We start from the raw sequence: 18,294 nt of genomic DNA, 5'->3' as shown, positions 1-18,294 counted from the left end.
TAGTATACACTCAAATATTACCATCTGACATAGAAACTTCTAGTTCCCCAAAGTTAAGCTCATCTAGCTTCATGCCATATTCAGTGTGAATGTTGCTACCAAATTTAATAAAGGGCATGTGATATTCCAAATAATAAAAGGATTTTGACATTTGAAACATCAGTGCTTTAGGTATTTAGGCATTTAAAGTAGTGAAATTTTAAATGGTCCCACTCTAGTAACAGCATCAAGAATTCCTTCTTTGATTTAGCCACTTATTTAAGGATCTTTATAGGTACTCATAAAGTGATTTCTTACACAGTTTCTCCTTTGATTTTCTAGTATATAGTGGGCACAGACAAATGGAGATTAGCTAGGAGCAACCTGTTCCCCTAGCAAGAGAAATTAAATGCTCTAGATGTATATTTAGTCTAAGCTTTTTGGCCACCTGCAGTGAGTTCTTCCATTTCTTTTCCCCCTAAAGCTGAATTTTCTGATTCTAAATCATCACAAACCACATCATGAAAGCCGAAAACTCTGCATCAACCAGTGAGATTGTTGTCCTATTTTCCTTAAACCTTGTTAGCAAGAGATGTGTTATCTAAAATCTGTGGTTCTTATACTATATGGCTCTTGACCAACTCATTTACTTTATTCAACCCATATTTATTGATTGCCTAATATCTGCAAGTTTGGGGGGCTACAGTTGTGAGGGAAAACAAAAATTCAAAAACCCCCTGTCCTTGCCTTCATGAATTTTGCAATCTAGGGGGTGGACAGGCAGACATTAGTCTTAAAATTAAACAAATAAATCTACTGGGCAAGCCAAAGAATCGATTGTTGCTGGTAACTCAATTACAAAAGCTTTCATTCAAATACACGGTGTCTGTAGAAATCAGATCATAGTCAGGGCGCCTGGGTGGCTCAGTTGGGCTGGGCAGTGATCCTGGGATCCTGGGATCCTGGAATCCTGGGATGGAACCCTGTATTGGGCTCCATTCTCAGGGGAAGTCTGCTTTTCCCTCTACCTCCCAGTGCCCCTCCCTCTATTCTGCTTGTGCTCTCTCTCAAATAAATAAATAAAAGAAAAGAAAATCAGATCATACTCAGAATCAAAGATAAGCAGCTTTCTTTCAGAGAAAGTTTACTAGTAGATATAACCTCGCTTATTTCAAAACAAGGGAACTCCTTAGATTTTATGTCATAAATGTGTCACTTCTGCTCACATTTTTTCAGAACTTAAGTTATAAAACAATCACTCACAAACATAACAAAGCCCACAATACACTTCCAGGTAATCACCAAAAAGCAAAACACAGAATGTTGCCCCCCATCACCTGGAGATCCAGGCAATAGCTAAGGTACAAAACGTAAGGAGTCATCAGAAAACTCAGTACTCAAGGTAAGTTAATATAAGAGAATTAATTTTGATAAAAAATCAAAATGAGTACAAAAATACATGAAGAGCAAAATATAAAGATTTGAAATAAAGCTGGAATCATTATCACAGATATTTGGCTCAGCACGGCACTCACTGGTCATTCTGCTTCTTTAGCTAATCTGCTGTGTGACTGTTGTCTGTTTGTCCATCAGTCTCCCCCACACCCGTTTTTCTGTTTTGCACCTCGGGAGATCTCAGTGGTTTGCATCAAAGGTCTCTCTTGCTCTCTGCCTTCTGATTAGGCTCAACCAATGGAAAATTATGCAGACTAGCAGAGGACACAAGAGTAATGAGATTAGTATATTTATTCCCTGATTCCTTTTCCACTGGGTGGTGGCAATGACTATGTTCCCTCCCATACCAAAGGTCAGAGCTCAAGCCTCCATCCCCTGCAGCTTACAGCCCCCTACCTTTGCTGGGGGTGAGGGTGGGAGGAGTAGTGATGGCTTTGTCCTCCTGCGAAGATGCTTCTATATCTTTCCTGGGTCCCCATAGCCCTATCTGCATCTCTGTAAATAGATTCTTTATTAAACTCTCCAACAATATCCTGTTTGAATAGGCTAAATATTCCCTGCTGGGACCAACAACCTTGTACCAAGCCAGGTCATCTGTATGCAGTGCCAAAATACAAACCATGACTAAGCAGTATCTTAATTTACATTCTGTGATTACGAACTTAGTATAATTGGACCTTGTTCCCAAACCAATGCCTCCTTATGATTCTGCAAATGTTGGCTTGGATCCTTTGGCCTTACAGGATATGCCCCAGTCCAAATCTGGCACTTGTTTGTTGCATGCATGATGATGACACTGGACAAAATACTTGCATGATTAATGCAGTTGAGAAAGTTTTGCAAATACATATTGGACTTAGATGATATGGTGTGTTCATTTCATCATTCAAGCATTCAATCAAAATTTCTCTTAATTACTAGGCCAACTTGAACAATAACTGTTTGGTTGTTTTGTTTTGTTGTTAAACCTGATTAGGTAATTAGAACTATGATGTAATTCTAGAATGAGCCCTGGGCTGAACTGAACTCAAAGGAATGGTTTGGATGACTGCATCGGTTCTCATCTTACAAACCATGTACTTTTTACATTAATATCAACAAAAAAACAGTATTTAGAACAGCCTTGTAGACTGACAAAGTATTTACCTAGAAGCATAATTCCTTCTCATGAGGATCATAACATTTTGGTAACTTAATTTTTTCATTGTCAGGTGTGTGGCAATAATTCAGACAATATTACGCTATTTTTTCTTGTTTCCTGAATTTTAGTCAATGTTTTGAGTTTTAAAATTTAGGTATGCGTTTATAATTGCCATCTTTTGTCATAAAGAAATAGGCTATTTTATTTTGTAATTGTATTATGAAAGGAAGTGACAGAAAACAGATATTTACAAAAGTATTAATTTTCATGACAACTTAAGGATACTGTTATACAAATGGAAATTAGTAAAAAAAATCTATAATGTCCTGCCTGTAAAATATATCATATTCTAGTTACTCATATCCCACCACACTTCCCTTCTTCCTTTCTCATGTAATACAAGCTATAATGTATTTGTGTTCACTTGAGGGTATGAGGGGGCACATAACTTACTGAAATCTTTCTTACATTCTTCAGCTCTTTACTGGATGTTTCAGAACCTCATGAAAGACCCTAGTGTTGACATTAACTTCTGTGTATTTTATAAATATCCTCTATATCCTTGGGTAGCTCGGTGGTTGAGCACCTGCCTTCGGCTCAGGGTGTGATCCTGGGGTCCCGGAATCAAGTCCCGCATCGGTCTCCCGGCATGGAGCCTGCTTCTCCCTCTGCCTGTGTCTCTGCCTCTCTCTCTCTCTGTGTCTCTCATGAATAAATAAATAAAATCTTTAGAAAAAAATCCTCTATAAAATCAAATGTTCTAGGTCTTCTAAGTTGATCAAAATTTTATTTACTCACATTATTTATTATTGCTAGAATTTTGCAAGGTTATAAATCTGAGTGCTGAGCCTTCAAAAGTATTCAAACAACTCAAATTCTACAAATTCTTCTCTAATAAAATAAGTCAGAGGCCACAGGCAAAAATGGAAAAAGAAAAAAAAAGGTTTTTCCTGTTGTGATAGATCAGTCAGGATGCAGTGAAATCAATCTAATTCTGGTAGCCACAGAAGCATTGCACTAAAAGCAAACAGTGGTGTGTGTGTGTGTGTGTGTGTGTGTATTCCTGAGCTTTTCATTTGAAAAAGCAAAGGAGTTTAATTAAATGTGGATTGAGACTCCCAGCCACCAAATCATCCCAGTGCGATGATAGATGTAAGTAGCTTTATAACTCAGGACTACACACTTAATCCAACTATGTTTTTCAGCTGCCAAAAATTAAATAAATAAGTAAATCCCTGCACTTAACATTTACTTGACGCCTTGCTTTTTTAAGGATTGAAATGGCAAGTCAGATGAAGGAAAACATGGCTAAATACAGTCATGGTTGAGAGGGTTTCATCTCTTCTGGGCCCCCTTGCCAACCCCTCCCTGAGAGATTACCCAACACAACATGCACATGCTCATACTTACTGGTATCAGTGTAATAGAGTCTCTCAAGGCTATCACTTCACTGCCCAGATATTTTAAATGTAAATTAGAACACCTACTGAAATGTATTGAAAAGAAAATTCATAAGATCAATTTCACAGGCCAGGGGAGAGCAAACTAATAATATGGATATTCAAACAATAGAGCACATAAAATAGCAAGGGTATCAGGCAAATTGCCCAAAAATTACATATTCTGGTGACCTAAATCCATTTGCATATGCCACTGTACTACTCTTACAGTGTTTTGTTTTTTCCTCCGGTGGTTTTAGGGCTCTGGTAAAATTCGACCTGCACAGTTGATGAAAGGCGTCTACTGGATGCCTTCAGTTAAAAATTGCATTAGCAGAACAAGTGCAATAGTAATCACCTCAGCGTCATGCACTTATTGCAATCATTGGCAAACTCTGGGGCCCAGAATCCCCAGGCTCCATGGCAGGAGTTCCCAGTGTGCCTCTGGAGAGAACGCAAGATGTGTAATGAGAATGGCCAAGATACTAATACCTTGTTTCCTTTTGGTTTTGTTTTTTATCCCCTCTGATCCTTTCATTTTTTATATATATCCTCTGTTATTCCCAGTAATATCCATTTAAAAAATTAGGTATAAGGCATAGATTTTAGTGATTCTGTGCATGTACTTTGGAGTTAGAAGCATCTGGGTTTGAATCCTGATGGTACCATTTGCCTGTCTCATATTTGGGCAAGTGATTTAACATCAGTAAGCCTTTCTCATCTGTAAATGAAAATGGTACCTAACCCATGGGGCTGTCCCAGGGATTAAATAGCGCCATAGATAGCCTCGTAAACTGCCTAGTGCTACTGATGTATAAGTAGCTTCAAAGTGCGTTTTTTGCTTGCAACTCTCCTTTGCTTCTAATCAGCCCAACACACTATTCATTTCTCCGTCCTGCATTTCCATCTACATCTACATCTACATCCATTCCATCTACATTTTGCCATCCACCGAACAAAGATGCACCAAAACTCCACATCTACTCAGTCCTCCTGTCCAGTATCAGCTCCCATCAGGGCCACCCACAAACTCTACCACTGGACCCACTGAACTTCTCCCAGTCTACATCTTTGAGGGCCTTACGGATCCTCACCTTGCATGTGCTCTCTCCTCACTGAGAGAACAAACCTTGGGTCACTTTTTAGGACTATACTCGTGTCCCCTCCTCCATCTCCACACTTGGTTCTTTCTTTCTCTGTATCCCCATTGCCCCAGTGCATTGACCCAGACTGTACTGATCTCTTTGCATTGTAATTAATTATCTATGTATTTGTGTCTTTCCCCAGATGACACTACTGGAGATTAAACACAAACATCTCTGGATTTTTGTTTCATTTTCCTGCTCTTGCCTAATATGCTGACAATCATATCACAGGAGTTCAATGCAGTTTTGTTGAGTAGAAGCCTGGGTATTTGTGAAATAGAAATGGGCAACAGATATATCATTCTACAAAACTCAAAGTTTCATATTTTGATAAAACTCATATTATTCGATGAAACTCAAACAGCATGGCAACTGTCCTTAATAATGTGTATTGTGTTTCTGAAAGTCACTAAGAGTAGATCTTTAAAATCACAAGTAGATCTTTAAAATCACAAGAATTGTAACATGTGTAGTGATGGATGTTAACTAGGCTTATTGTGATGATCATTTTACAATATATACATATCTTGATCATTATGGCATACATGATGCCATGAAATGTGATATTACATGTCAATTATATCTCAATACCTTGTTAATAAAAACCTTGTTTGCTAACTTCCCCCCATATGTAATAAGACAGTCCTTGTCCTCAGGATACTGAATATCTTTGAGAAGAGATGAATATGTAAACAGCTAATTGCCATATAATATGCAGTACAAGGGGCTATGGGCCATTGGGAGAGGATCACTTATTTAAATATGAAAGAGCTAAAAAAGGCATTCTGGGTATCCCACTGGGTAACTCACTTAGTTAACTTTTGCCCTCTGCTCAGGTCATGATCCCAGGGTCCTGGGATTGAGTTCCACATCAAGCTCCTCACAGGGAGCCTGCTTCTCCCTCTGCCTACATATCTGCCTTTCTCTGTGAGTCTCTCGTGAATAAATAAATAAAATGTTTTAAAAAAAGAACATTTCTAAAGCATTATCAACACTGTTTATTGTTATCATTTATTTTCAAATTTTATAAGGACAGAAAATTCCAAACATGTGACCAATGTGAATATCTATGAACTTAAAATTCTGGTTAACATAAGCAACTATATAGAGAGATTATTAGGCCTGTGCAAAAATTTCAAAAAATTCATACTAATATATTCTTATCACTAAAATTAAATCAACTATAATTGCATCTTTGATGATTCAGAAGGCACTTCAGTATGCCTCAGTGACTCAAGATCTGTGTGACATTAACTCCTACTACATGAAGTAACTGTTTATTTGAACATTGTTTGGAATATCTTTAACCATTTGCTAAAACATTTAGAATTTTGCCATTCAATATGTAGGACTACATAGTTGATACTCAAAAGGCTGTTGGCTGTCATAAATAATGTAATAACATACCCTTATTCCTTCTTTTCATTCCTCTTCTCCAAATCTAAGAATACAACTCTGGGGCACCTGGGTGGCTCTGTCGGTTAAGTGTCCGATCTCACAGGGTTGAGACTGAGCCCCACATGGGGCTCTGTGCTGAACTGAGCATGGAGTCAGCCTGGGATTTTTTCTCTCCTCTCCCTCTGCCCCTTCCTCCCTGCTCATGTTCTGTCTCTCTCTGTCTCTCTTTCTCTCTCTAAAATAGATAAATAAACTTTAAAAACAAGAATACAACCCTGTAGGACTAGATGTGTAGACATGAGGAATTTATGCAAAATTAGAGAGATGGCCATTTTGCTAAAGTTCATCAAGTTATTTTAAAATTTTATTTAATTGGCACAGAATAAGTGACTGAAAGATATCAAAGTAAGCACTAGGGTGGTAAGTCAACTGGAATAAACATCCATTAAGAACTGCACTTCAGTCTTTGTTAATATAACTCTTGATGGGTTGGTAATTCTGTGAGAAATCTTTCCTATTGAAATGTCATTCATTTTCAGAGAAGACAGTTCCTAACCATTCTTCTAAGCATTTTTTTCCTGTCTACTTAATCCATTCAACAAATTTTAACAAATTATCTTGATACTTATACTTTGTCCTAAAAATTCTGGAGCAGATTATACAGAAACTCTTAGGCTCTAACCCCATTACCAATATCCGTTAAGAATATTTAGAGTCAACAAGTCATGAAACACAAAGTCAAAAAATAGCAGTAACAATAGCTTTTATAGTTTTTGATGTATGGATTATGGATTATATATTTTATTTTTGGATACATGTATTAGCCATAAGTATTATGGATAAATTATTCCCCTAAATAAGAGTGAGGTATATGAAAAATTAACTCAGAAAATTATATAGATCACTGTAAAAAGTTAACTAATATCCAGCTTGCTGCTTTTCACCTGCATTGTATAGGATTAGCATTGTTATATCTTCCTGTTGTACAATAAATGTGGACATTCTTATGAGCTCGCTCCAGGATTCATTAGGAATAGGAATTATGCATATGATTACACAGCAAATGAAAACATTTAGTGTCACACAAAATAGATTTATTTCACTGCATTAACGTCACCCCTTCTGAAAACCACAGCAGCCCAAGTAAAGCATGATCATGAACAAGCAGAGGGTACCTTTGCTGCTTTGTTTCTGGGACTCCTGGAAGACAGAGGCATCTGCAGCCCTTCAATTATAGCTGAAGTTTCCAATGGAAAGAAGTTTTAATTCTGAATAAATACAAAAAAGACTCTTCTAAAAACAGTCATTTTATAGCACACAGTAGCCTGGCTAAAAGAGCAGCTCTCTTTTTATTCCCTCATTCTCATAAAAATGAAGACAATAATTGGACAATACACAGCAACAAGCTGAGATTCTCCCTTTCTATCTGAATCTACTTCATGAGACGAAAGATGAAAAAAATAGCTCCCCTTTTGCAGTGTTTATGTTTTGTTCTGCTTTTATCCAATAAGATAAAAATAATTCAAGTTTTGTGAAGTTTTTTGTATAGACAATGCAGTCATATGGTTTAAAAATCAAAATGACATACAAATGATATAATGGAAAATGACCATGATTTTGAGTTTCTTTTGTATCCTTCAATGTTTCTTCATATATACAGATATGTTATTTCTCCAGTTTCTTAGTAAAAGATTTCATGCTACAAAAATGGTTCTACACCTTTTTTTTTTTTTGCTTATAGTGTATCCTGAAAATTTCTTCCATAGTAATATAAAAAAAGTTTGCATCTTTTTTTAAAGGAGCATAGTATTCCATTGTGTAGAAGTACAACTGTTTATGCATTTAGAACTTTAAAGTTTAGGAAAGTGTGAGCTGTAAATTTCATGCCCTCCTTTAGAAATATGTTCTTAAATGACAGAAAAATTAAGACAATGGCAAAAAAGAGTTTACCAGTGCTCTAAGATCTTCAATGGGAACGCCTGGTTGGCTCAGCGGTTAAGCATCTGCCTTCGGCTCAGGGTGCGATCCTGGAGTCCCTGGCTGGAGTCCTGCATCAGGCGCCCCTCGTGGAGCCTGCTTCTCCCTCTGCCTATGTCTCTGCCTCTCTCTCTCTGTGTCTCTCATGAATAAATAAATAAATCTTTAAAAAAAAGATCTTCATTGAATGTTACATTCACAAATAGAGAGATGATAGTTTCATGCTCATGTTGTAAAATAGTCTTGATTCTGGACAGACAAGATAGGTACACATTATATAACACTACATGTAGTTTATATTTCCATGCAACAATTGCTCTCTAAACACAAATATCCTTCAAAAAATTGTCCACAAAAGCAGTTATTTAAAGATTTATTGATATTATACTTTGCCTCATAATACTCTATTATTTTCAATGACTTGTTATGTATGTTAGTAGTTGTTTCTTCCTTTTAAGTAAATAAGCTCCTTCCCCTCTCTTCCCTGTCTATTGTAAATATAGGACAGAGCTGAGGGTGTTGGGGATTTGCAAATGAGTTTCGTCTATTGTAGCAATGAATGTTTGTTCTCAATATTTTTAAAGCTACACTATGTTATTTTCATGATATTCTTTTGGATTATCTGAACCACTAGTTCTCCCTATTGAGCAGGTAAATTAAAACCAATGATATCCACATAATTCTCACAGAGATTTGATATTCATCCAAAAACAGAGAAACACAAATGAGAAAAGGACCTTCTGGAATTCCTACCATTTTGCTGGAATCTCTTACTCATTTAACCAAGTGCACAGGACTTAGGCAAAGTTGTCCATGATTGTATAGTTGAGCCAGAATTTGATTTCAAGAAAGTTGATTATGACTGGTTCTCTTCATCCTAAGAGTCACCATTTTATCAACAAACAAGCCTGCGTGTTTGCAATGTATTATGTACAAAAGAGATGAAAAGAAAAGGATCTCTTTTTGTATGGCTATCAAGTATAAACCCCAAGTGTCAAACTTAGCAGAAAGTTAACTTTAATGCAAAATCAATTTTATATTTTCAAGGCATTTTAGGAGTGAATTATCAAGTTCCTGGCAATGGTTGTTCCTAGGACGAAGTCAAAAATTTTCTGGGTAGTTTCAGATTTGGTAGAGCCACAGAAGGAGCTAGGCAGCCAAGTCAGGCATTTTTGGCCTTTGAGTCTGATGACTGAAAGGGTACTTAGTTACTGTCCCAAAGAAAATCATTTCTGGATGAAGAAGATATAATGGATTCAGATAGGTGAAGTTATTTAATTAATAATTATCGAGGACCTACTAGTGGTCCTATCTTCCTGGGGATGAGGATATACTTTTATAGTATACTGTAAAATGATAGGTGCCATAAGAAGGATGATAAAGAGTGAATGGGGTTGTAATTTGAAGAAGGTGGTCAGTGAAGGTGTTACGAGTTGAACTGTGTCTCCTCCCAAATGCGTATATTAAAGTCCTAACCCTCGGCACCTCCCATGTTACTTTATTTGTATATAGAGTCTTTATAGAGATTTAAAATGAGGTTGTTAGGGTGGATCCTAATCCAATATGATTTAAAGAAAGGGGAACTTTGCACACAGAGATACACACAGAGGGAAGATGATGTGAAGATACAGGGAAATGCCCCATGAACATGAAGATGGCCATCTCTAAGCCAAGGAGAAGGGCCTGGGATATAATCCACCCTCACAGCCCTCAGAAAGAACCAATACTGCTGACTTGGGGCTTCTAGCCTCCAGAACAGCCAGGCCATAAATTCCTGCTGTTTAAGCCATACGTTTTGTGATACTTTGTCACGGCAGCTCTAGCAAACTAATTCAAAAAGTCCCACTGGGAAGGCAGCTTGTGAGTGAAGACTTGAAAGTGATGAGACAGTTGGCTCTGAAGCTATTTGAGGGAACAGTGTTCCAGGCAGAGAGCAAAGAACTCAGGCCAGAAGCACCTTAGGCCTATTGGCAGAGCAGCAGGAGGTCGGTGTGGCTGGAGGGAGGGAGCTGATGGGAGCAGCAGCCGGTGAGGTCAGAGAATGGAGGGCTTAGGAGAGACACAGATGCTGTAGTGCCTTGTAAACCATCAACTGGGATTTTCGCTTTTACTCCCAGGGAGGTGGGAAGCTGCCGGAGGGTTTTGAGCAGAGGAGGGATATGGTTTTTACTTAACAAGATCATTTTGCTACAGTGTTGAGCCCAAACTCTGTAAGTGCTGGGGCAGATAGTAGCAGGGAGACTAGGTGGCCTGCATCCAGCATATTCTGAGTTTGAGATGATGGTACCTTGCACCAGATTAATGAGCTTGAGGAGCAATTGCATTGCAGAAATAATTGAAGGTAGAACAAATTGGATTGTCTGATGGTTTGGATGTGGATTGTGAGAAAAAGAAAAGGAGTCAAGAATAACTTCTCTTTGGTAGCACTGATGAGAGTGGTCAAGCAAACTGACTAAAGAGAATTTAGGAGAGAATAGGAGAAGAAGGATCTGTTACAACGAATACAAACATTTTCAAAGCAGTTCACTATAAAGAGGAGCCCCTTGTGAGGTGGGCTAAGAGATATTTAAGAGGAAGAATAAAGTATGTCTACATAGCGATGGGAATGATCCAATAAAGAGGGAAATTGCTGAGGCTGGTGCTACAGCAAAGTGCAGAGGGGAGAATTGAGGAAGCAATGACCTTGAACAGAGGGCTGGAATGTAATGCTCCCTCAGAAGGGCTTTAGGGAGAGCAGTATTTGTAGAGAGAGCCAAAATTCCCTAGAACCCTGGGGCAAATGCACTTTTCTTCCAGCTCCATTTAGAAAAGTCTCAAAAAAGAACTTTAAATTGGCCTAGGTAGGGTCACATGTCCACCCCTGGCCAACTGTGTCCAGGAGGGTAAGATACTGAAATTGGCAATATTTACTAGCACTTCCTTTCCCTTGAAAGACTTAACTACTAAAACCATTAAAAAGAAAAGAAAAAGAAAGAGTGAAATTAAAGCAGGCAAAATAACAGGACACAAAAGAGCTGCTTTTTAAAGAAAGTATTTAAAATAACATAGTCTGTAATACTATAATGAATGTAAAAATACTGTATGTATCAAACGGGTAACAATGCAGCATTATGTTGGTTGGGAGTCTGGGGACAGGAAAGGGAGAAAAAAGTGAGCCAACATAGCAAGAACAGTAAAAACCTTGAATATAAAATTCATAAATCCTAAGAGTTCCTCACTTTCTTTTTTTTTTTTTTCCTCCTTTTCTCATTGACACTGCTGTACTCTCTTTTAAATTGGTAGAGTTCATCACTGTAGAAATTCTCTGAAAGTTGGCTCCTTTTAGATTATGGAAGCAGTAGGTTCAGAGGAAGTACTTTTATAAAGTAGGCAGTCATAGCTTGTTTCAAATCTGTATCACTTAAGTGAAGCAGAGAGTTGAATAGAAATGCTCAGTGGATATTTTGAAAAAAAAAATCGGTTGGTCAGATTAGATTATTATCGACCTCCCCAAAGAATCGGGGTTCTAATTCCAATGCATAATTATTCAACTTCCCAGTGCACTTGAATATATACACACAGCTAAAGTGATCAGCTTCTGGATAAGAGAGGGGCAAATTGGAAGAGATAGAAAATCAAAGTGGATGTCTATTAATGCAATTCACAATTCAAACACCTAGAGTGAAAGACCGAGAGGGGAAAGAAGAAAGTTAACAAAGGATTCCAGCTCCTTGACCTGAAACAGAAATCTCGGTATTCATCAGGTGTAGGGAGTTATACTATAGGAATCCCCTGACATATTTTTAAATACCTTTTCAACAGAAGCCTTAAATTTGAGTGTAGTCTTGTTTCTACTCAAACTACCTTATTAACTTGGACCAAGCCACTTACTGTCTTTGAGCCCTGGTGAACAAAGTTCAAAAATTCTAAACTGATGTGAAATGTTAACTGCTGTTTATTATGATACTCAACTATAAATAGTTATAGTATATATGATATATGCATAATATACATATATATAGTATGCATATATGTATTTTATATGTATTACATATATGCACATGAGCTGGGTTGATTTATTTTATTTTGGGTGTATGAATTGCTTGTTAACTGCAGAGACTTAGGCATCATGCTTAGCCTCTCTGGGTTTTGGTTTCTTCATTCATACCTTTGCCCAGTTGCTTTGAGAGTCACATGTAATTTTACACAGTTTCTGCCACATGTGGGCACCTAAAACTATAAATAACTAAAGTAATTATTTTATCTATATTCATATTCCTTGGCTTTAGATGTTACCGCACACTTTGAAGATTCATAATTACCTCCATTTCTCATTTTTAATCCCAAAGACCAAAAGAGGAATGATATCATATACATTTCTACTATTGTGTATCATTATTTCTATACTTCTAGCACTGGATGCAACAGAGGTTAGATTATTGGGGGAAAAAATGGGACTCAGAAGTAGAAATGAGTCATACCAAGTACTTTTCAGGCAGGTGTGCTATGAGAATGATTGGTTGGTTACACTTCTACAGCAATAGATCACTAGGCTTGAGGGAGCATGCTCTTGCAACATCAGTGATTTTTCTAAGTAGATCAGAATCTCCTGTCAATTGTGAAAGAGATCATCTTTAACTCTGCTTACCATCATGTCTGGCAGAAAAATGTGGAAGGACTCAGTGATTTCATTTTAGGTTCTTTTAAAACTTAAATGACACTGGGCAAGTTATGGAAATTGGATCAGTAAGCAATTGTCACGCTCATGATTGTACATTTAAATAAATAGTAGTAGATCTAAAACACACATAAATATTACTATGTATAATTCAAGTATTTTATTGTGATGTAATTTTAATACAACACTATGCGTTCATACTTTAATTTCCACTGCATTTTTGGGTAACTTTTCTTTTATCATCTTCATTGTTATATAATTGACACACAGTAAGAGTAACCATTTGAAATTTACAATTCAATGTTTTTTAGTATATTCACAGAGTTTTACAGTCATCACCACAATCTGACTTTGGAACATTTTTATCAACACAAAAATAACCCATATCTAATAGCATTCACTCTATAATCCTTCCTCCCTCACATCTCCCAGCCCTAGGCAGTAGGCTAATATACTTTCTGTCTTTATAGATTCATCTATTCTGATCATTTTTTGTAAGTGGAATATTGGAAGGGCGCCTGGGTGATTCAGTCAGTTATGCATCCAACTCTTGATTTCAGCTCAGGTCATGATCTCAGGGTCCTGGGATTGAGCCCCGCCTCAGGCTCCCTGCTCAGTGCAGAGTCTGCTTCTCCCTCTCCCTCTGCTCCTCCCCCTGCTTGTGCTCTCTCTCTTTCTCTCTAAAAATAAATAAATAAATAAAATCTTTTAAAAAAAGAAAATCATGGAATATGTGGCCCTTCATAACTGGCTCCTTTCACTTGCCATAATGTTTTCATCCATATTGTAGCATGTATTGGTACCTTATTCCTTTTTATTGTAAAATAACATTCTACTATATAGGTACACCACATTATTTATCCATTCATTAGTTGAAGAACATCTAAGAGCTTTCCATTCTTTTTTTCTATTTTGGATGATGCTACTATGAATACTCACCTGCACATTTTTGTGAGGACATATATTTTACTTATACTTTACTTACTGATACACCTAGAATGGAAATGTCAGATCATATGGTAACTACTAAACATTTTGAGGAACTGCCAAAATATTTCCAAAGTGACTGTGCCAGTTTATATTCTTACCAGCAGTGAATAAGGAGGATTCAAACTTCTTCACATCATTGTCAATACCCATTACTGCCCATCTCTTTGATTATAACCACCCTATTGGGTACAAATTAGTATCTCATGTGGTTTTAAGTTGCATTTTCCTAACTGTTACTGATGATAAACAATTCTTTGTGTTTATTGTCCATTTGTGTATCTTCTTTAGAGGAATGTCTAGTCAAGTTCTTTGCCCATGTTTAAATTCAGTTATATTTTTATTATTGAGTTGTAAAGGATCTTTATATATTATAGATATATCAAAGTCCATTATCAGATATGTAATTTTCAAATATTTTCTCTTATTTTCCAAGTCGTCCTTTAACTTACTTGTCATTATCATTTGCAAATTAAGTTTTTATTTTTAATATAGTCTATCTTTTTGTTACTGTTGTTGCTGTTGCTTGTGCTTTAGGTATTATTTCTAAGAAATCACTGTTTAAACCAAGGCATAGACATTTACACCTATGTTTTCCTCTAAGCCTTTTATACTTTTGCTCTTACATTCAAGTCTATAATATATTAGGAGTGGATTTTTGTGAATAATGTGAGGTAGAGGGTCCAAATTTATTCTTTTGCATACAGATATTCAGTTGTCTAAGACCATTTGCTGAAAATTATGCTTTACCCACTGATTGGTCTTGACATCCTTCTCAGAAATCAACTGACTATATATGTATAGGTTATTTCTTAATTCTCAGTTCTGTTTGTTGATCTGTAAATTTATCTTCACACCAAGATTACTGTAGCTTCATAGTAAGATTTTAATTCAGGATTTATTCTTGTTTTTGAAAGTTATTTTGGCATCCTGGGTCCCTTGCATTTCCATATAGATGTTTGAATTAGCTTATAAATTTCTGTAAGAAGTCTGGAGGCCCTCTGGTGATTCACTGTGGCCCTTCCAGAGTGGCCACCTCTTCTTGGCCAAGCTGCCTCTGCCACTTGGGCTACTCTGAGGAAAACACAGTGTCTGCCCTCAATTTGTGAACAGTGTTAGTTCTCAGCTCAAAGGCAAATGATTCAACCTCATGAACTGATAAACAAGAATAAGGAACTTTTTTGAAATTTTTTGTAACTCATTGTAGCTGAGCACTATATTTGGGACTCTGGATATCCTAGAACTTTTCATGGGTGTCCTTGCCTTTTTGTTTGCAAAGTTTTCTATGCCCAGTGTTCCTGGTTTCCAAATATGATTCTTAAAGGCATAACTTTTATTTTCTTTAAGTATTTTTGTGAAGATTTTATTTATTCATGAGAGACACACACAAAGAGGCAGAGACACAGGGAGAGGGAGAAGTGGGCACCTGCAGGAAGCCCGTTGCAGGACTTGATCCCAGGACCCTGGGATCATGACCTGAGCAAAGGTAGAAGCTCAACCACTGAGACACTCAGGTGTCCCTTAAAGGCATAGCTTTTCATTAGTACTTGTAATGGGGAACATATCAATATGCAACAAATAATTTCACTGGGCTTTCAAGCCAGTTAATAAATGCAGTTGTGGAAGCAAACAGCCCCTGGGAAGAATTGGCATCCGTAAGGCTGCAATAGACAAGCTTCAGATGAATATAAACTAACTTCAATACATACTTATCTCTGCCAGCTTTGCCTGCAAGCAAAATGCTTTCGTGTGCCCCTCCATATCTTGACATAGATATTATGGGTATCTGTAAAAAGAATAGAGCTCTACTAGTCCTGCATTTTGTTTTCTGTATTTTATGATGTTTTGACCATTTAAGGGGTCCCATGGACTGGGGGAGGGGTTAGCTAATTCCTAGAGGCAGCTAACAGCTTGCCTGTGAACATGCATCTGATATGCAAACCAAACAATCCCTCCAGCTATACCTCTGTCTCATTTTCAGATTCCTGCAGTCAGGAACACTATACCCTGACCTAAATCACCCCAGATCCAGGTACGGGACAACTAGGCATCACTGCTATAGTCCGGAGTCTACCAAAATTATTCAAACTATCTATTCCTAAGCTTGCTTAGCTTGCCTGCTTTATTTTGCTTGTTTCTTCCTCCAAGAACCAGAAAAAAGGCTTTGAGCAACCATGGTGCTTCTCCATGTGTCTCCTCCTCTTGGGAGCTATTTAGCAATAATATTTTCAATGGCAATTATCCCCTGATCTATTGGCCTCTCCATATTTGAAAAAAATAAAAATCTCAATGTGCACTCTAGAACAGGAACCTATATAATGCAAAGAACTTTTTACTATACTGTTTTATGAAAGGATAATCTACACCAGGCTAAAGACCATTTTAGTTCTCCAAACAGGCTAACCTCACCTCTGCCATGGTGATCAGTCACGTCATGTTGGAGTCATGTAAAAAAATGTATTCTAGCTTTTCTGATACAACTTGGCAGAGTACAATAGCTACCAAAAAATACATCTCAGATTATGGGTAAATTCATTAAGTCCCTTAGCAGTGCTTGCCATGAGTTAGCACAAATGTATTCAAACAATTAACCTTTCAGAATTTTGAAACCTAGTCAACATTTGCAATGAAATTTTTACTTAGGATAACATCATAGGACTGGAGAAGGAAAGTGTTTCATCCCTTTAAAAGAATACTGAAAGGCTCAGAAAGACTTTTTAAACATTACTTTAGTAATAAGGCAAGTTGTGTGCAATCTGGACCTCAAGAGATGGAAAAATATCCATTACACATGATAGAAGATGGTGAAATTTTTGCCAGTGTTAATCAAAAGAATATTATAATCCATTTTTTAAGGATTTTATTTATTTATTAATGAGAGACATACAGAGAGAGACAGAGACACAGACAGAGGGAGAAGCAAGCTCCATGCAGGGAGCCCGATGTGGGACTTGATCCCAGACCAGGATCACCCCCTGAGCCAAAGGCAGATAGATGCTCAACCGCTGAGCCACCCAGGCACCCCTATGATCAGTTTTTATAATGACCCCTTCCAGAATATAATATAGAGTCCAACCATGCTTCATAACATTGAAATACATAGACCTCGATAAGCGACTGAAAACCATGGACGAAGAGATTGCAGTGAGTACCCAAACTGTGCAAAAGAGGATGACAGAAGGTTAAATCAGTAAACAAGCCATCCAGTTACTCTTGAAACTAACATGCATCCCAAGTTAAACAAAGGTAAAACCATCACCTTTGGCCAGTAGTGAGTGTTAGAAGACTGGCAAGGGAGGATCAACAGTATTTCAAATCCTGGATGTTGGACAATTTTTTTTTTTTGACATCTTCAGTCCTATCCTTTCAGATACCATTCTTTCTACAAAGAAAGGAAAAAAATCAAACTTTAAATTATGTTGTGGATTTATTTATCCTCAGGTTCATTCTATTCTTGCATTAAATCTACCTTTTTTGTTTTAGAGTAAAAATATGCTTTCAATTTTGATACTGATTGCATTGAATCTGTGGACGAATTTGAGGAGTATATTAGTTTCTAATTGCTGCTCTAACAAATCACCACAAACATAGTGGTTGACCACAGCACTAGTTTATTCCCTTGCAGTACTCGAGGTCAGAAATCCAAAATAAGTTTCGCTTAGCTAATGTCATGATATCCACAGGGCCGGCTCCTGCTAGAAACAGTGAGGGGAGAGTTTGTTTCCTTGCCTGTTCATTGTCTGGTAGTTGCCTCTATTCCTTGTCTGTGGCCTCTTCTTCAATTGTCAAAGTTCATTCCTCCAATCTCTGCTTCAACAATTTCATTATCTTTTGATTCTGACTCCTCCTATGCCCTTCTTATAAGGTCCATACAGTTATACTATGTATATCTTGATAATCCACTATAATCTCTTTCTGTCAAAATCTTTAATTAAATCATATCTATAAAGTCTCTTTTTCTATATAAGGAGACATTCACAGTTTCAGAGATTAGCACGTGGACATATTTGAGGCAGGGCATTATTGCCACTTGGAGTATTGCCATTTTAACAGTACGAACTCTTCTGACTCATGACCATTGGATGGATCTTCATTTATTTAGATGTCTTTAATTTC

General features: G+C 37.2%; 1 pseudogene; it reads left to right on the top strand.

Annotated features, from left to right (window-relative positions):
- LOC140604494 (COP9 signalosome complex subunit 3-like) overlaps positions 1 to 17,395 on the top strand; it is a 60,244-nt pseudogene extending 42,849 nt beyond the window's left edge.
- Positions 17,396 to 18,294: the final 899 nt, after the last annotated feature.

This window comes from Canis lupus, chromosome 15 (genome assembly GCF_048164855.1).
Source record: "Canis lupus baileyi chromosome 15, mCanLup2.hap1, whole genome shotgun sequence".
Lineage (NCBI taxonomy): Eukaryota > Metazoa > Chordata > Mammalia > Carnivora > Canidae > Canis > Canis lupus.
Note: the sequence above shows the minus strand (reverse complement) of the source record. Positions and strands in the feature narration are given on the sequence as shown.